This window comes from Gopherus flavomarginatus, chromosome 5 (assembly GCF_025201925.1).
Source record: "Gopherus flavomarginatus isolate rGopFla2 chromosome 5, rGopFla2.mat.asm, whole genome shotgun sequence".
Taxonomy (NCBI): Eukaryota; Metazoa; Chordata; order Testudines; family Testudinidae; genus Gopherus; species Gopherus flavomarginatus.
In genome coordinates, this window is record NC_066621.1 from 2,244,618 (window position 1) to 2,248,135 (window position 3,518).

The 3,518-nt window shown below is 57.5% G+C and overlaps 1 pseudogene; it reads right to left on the bottom strand.

Annotated features, from left to right (window-relative positions):
- Nucleotides 1-407: 407 nt before the first annotated feature.
- LOC127052868 (NAD(P)(+)--arginine ADP-ribosyltransferase 2-like) lies at nucleotides 408-3,194 on the bottom strand (annotated as a pseudogene).
- Between the last annotated feature and the right edge of the window lie 324 nt (nucleotides 3,195-3,518).

Consider the following 3,518-nt stretch of genomic DNA (forward strand, 5'->3'; position numbering starts at 1 on the left):
GTTTGAATTTGGTTTTCTTCATTTTTCCCCCTCCGAAAAAACGAAGTAGGTGAAATTGACAGAAAGTTTCACACTCACCAAATCTCCATTTTTTTTCCCCGGGAAGAAAAGTTTGGCATGAAAACTTCTGCTCAGCTCTAGATCTAAACGCTGCTCCGGGACCCCGGCCTGCTGGGCAGAGAGAAACTCTGCGCTCTGGGCCAGCCGCTCGGCGTTTATAGCACCTCTGCCCGGCTAGCATGGTCAAATAGTGGCCACGCTGGAGGTGATTAGATCTCAGAGGTTCGTTTCCCTAAATGATTAAATCCTGCAACTGTCGACAAAACCTATGTTGCCTCTGCTGTCCCTTCACCCCCTCTCCTGCCCCATGCCCTGCTGCAGATGTGGCGGTTAAAAAAATCCAACCCTTTGCAATGTGGACGTTTATTGCACTAGCAAATACAGGGCTGGAGAATATGAGGGTGGAAAGGTCACAGGCACACAGCCTCATACACAAACACACAGACACGGCCCTGATCCCCTCCAGCAGGGGGCAGCACTGTTCACACACACACACACACACACACACACACACACACACACGGTCCTGATCCCCTCCAGCAGGGGGCAGCGCTGTTCACACACACACACACACACACACAGCCCTGATCCCCTCTAGCAGAGGGCAGTGCTGTTCACACACACACACACACACACACACACAGCCCTGATCCCCTCCAGCAGAGGGCAGTGCTGTTCACACACACACACATACAGACACACACACGGGTCCACAGAGCTCCTGGCTAAAAGCATCCTAGGGGGTTGCTGCTTCCCCTCCTCGCTCTGATGTGGTGGGCACCTCACAAATACAGCACTGCGGGGAGACACAAGCGCATGCCACATTAGTCGTCCGCACGCGCCTCAGCCACAGACCCACCCTCAACCCCGCCATGGCACTTTGCCCAGCTGCATCGGTGCCAGTGCCCTCCAGCACAGCAGGGGAAACAGGCACAGAGGGGGGCAGAGAAGCCCCCAAACTCACCCAGGGAGTCAGTTGCAAAACAGGGAAAAGAATCCAGGTGCCCTGATTCTTAGACCCCCAAACCCCCACCCTCCCAGACCCCCACTCCCCTCCCAGAGTCAGGGAGAGAACCCAGGAGTCCTAGAAGTAATTGTCTCAAGCCCCACGCACGCTCCCTGTCCAGCCAAGGAGTCTCCACCCTACCCCCATACCTCGGTGATCACGGCAGCTCGTTGTACTTTTTCCTTCTGGAAAACAGAAAACAGACAATTAATTTTCCCTGCCACCCTCCGAGTCCCATGGCCTGGAGTGGGGTAGGAGCCGGCACCCACTAGAGGGGAAAGGCCCTGTGTCCTATTCCTCACCCCACTCCCGGGCCAGACCTGAGCTGTCACCCTGTAGGGGCTAGTTTTTATCTCCCTGGTGGCCTTCCATAGCTCGCACCCCTCCCTGCGTCCTCCCCCTCACCTTTCCCCAGGTAGGCACAGTTATGGTTGCTGCAGACGCCCACCGACTTGGCGTGCATCGTCTTCTTCCTTGGCGTCTCCTTGACCCCGGTGACCCAGAACATCTCATAGGGCAGCACCACCATCTCCTCTTCCCCTGGGAAGCGGGACAGATTTCCCCACCGGGAACCCCTGGCACGAGACCAGCGCGAAGAAGGTTGTGCGTCCAAATTCCTCCACCTCCTGCCTCTTCTCGGAGGTGAACGTGAACTGGCCGAAGCGGAACAAACGCTCAATGGAGAACTTCATCTTGGTTCCTCGGTAGACTTTGGCACAACGGGGCTCCTTGGTTCCTAACTTCTTGGCCGCCCAGGTCAGGAGGAAATGCAAGGACTTGAAGGCAAAATAGGCATATGCCTGGGGCCTCTTCCATGCCGTTCTGGTGGCCACGTTGAATGATTCATAGAGTGGCAGCTCTTCCAAAGTGTAGACTAAGACAGCAACGCTGTAGAGAGTCCTCAACATCTTGGGGTCCTCTCCCCACCTCTGGGAGGGCAGTGTGGTCTAGTGGGTTAGAGTAGGGGGGCTGGGAGCCAGGACTCCTGGGTTCCATCCCTGGCTCTGCCATCACTGGCTGACCTTGGGCAAATCTCCATGGTTCTGTGGAGATTGTTTCCTTTCCTACCCTTCGTCTAGTCAGACTGGCAGCTCTTCAGGACAGGGCCTGTGTTTGTGTTGTGCCTGGCACACCAGGGGCCTCGATAGCCCCCCTGGGATCTAGGCAGCCCCCAACACAATGGAGCGCCTGCTGGTGGATGGGGCTTTCCGGTGCTTCTCCAACACAAACTATACCAGCAAGTGGCCAATATCTGACTTTTACAGATTGCTGGAAATTCAAGCACAGAATGTTTCAGCCGCCTCTAGGGTGGGGCAGCTGGGGAACAGCAGCACATAACGTCGCACAGGGATGGCTCGCCCAGAGCTGAGATGCAGCCACTTCTGGGGTGGGGCAGGGATATTGTATCGAAGCCACTTACCCCTGAGGTTCCAGTAGGCAGTGCCCAAGCCACAGTGAAAAGCAGGAGCGTGACTTTCTCAGGGGACATCCTGGCATCCATGCCCTGAATAATTCACTGAAGGGCTTCAGCTGAAAACACCCCAAATGACCATATCAGACTAGCCAGCCATGTGGAACATTCCCCTCTAGGGGGCGCCGGCTCCCATCTGCCCCCAGGGCAGGGCACTGGCTGGCTCGGGGGGTAATGTGTCACGGGGCAAAGTAGGAGGGGTAGTTCTTACCTTGCTCTCTGTCTGATTCCTCTCAATCACATCAGCCTGGGCAGTTTTATAAAGCCCAAGGCAGGCCCTGGGGAGGAGGAATCAGTTTCTAAGATCTTCCCTATCGGCCCCAAAGCGCGGCCGTTGCTGATTTGACAGGCCCACGGGACTGATTTTATCCGAGTCCCTCTAGTCACACATTTGCCCACCTCTGCCCATTTGCTAAGATTCCTCAATCAGCAGACGTAAGTGCGGGAAGTGGGGGCACAGGGGGTGCTGCAGCACCGCCAGGTTTTATGCGGGGCCACCTGCCCCACACCCGGGGATCCACTCCTCGGCTCGGGTCCCAGGGGCCAGCCACTGACCAGTGTCCCCGGCTGCTGGCCTTGCACACGGTCCCCCACTCCCAGGGCTCCACTCCCGGTGCCCCACAGCCAGCCCCACAGCCAGGGCTCTGCTTCTGGCCCCGCACGTGGGGTCCCAGCTGCCAGCCCATGCCCTAGCCTCTGATTCTGGCCCCACACCCACCCCTCCAGCTGTGACCACACCTCAGCCCCCTTACCCCTGTCCGGGTGCCCCCCTCCCAGGGACACAGCCCAGGGGTAAAGGGGCTGGCTTCCAGCACCCCCACTACTAAAGACAGTCCAGCGCCACTGCCAGCAGATGTTTAGATCTTGAAGCAATTCAGGGTGTAAATAAGTCTCTGGACGAGGAGAACTCCCGAGCCCTGCCTCTCCCGCTGACGCCGTTACTGCACTCCCATCTCTGCCTCTTAGCACCGCAGCGGCTCA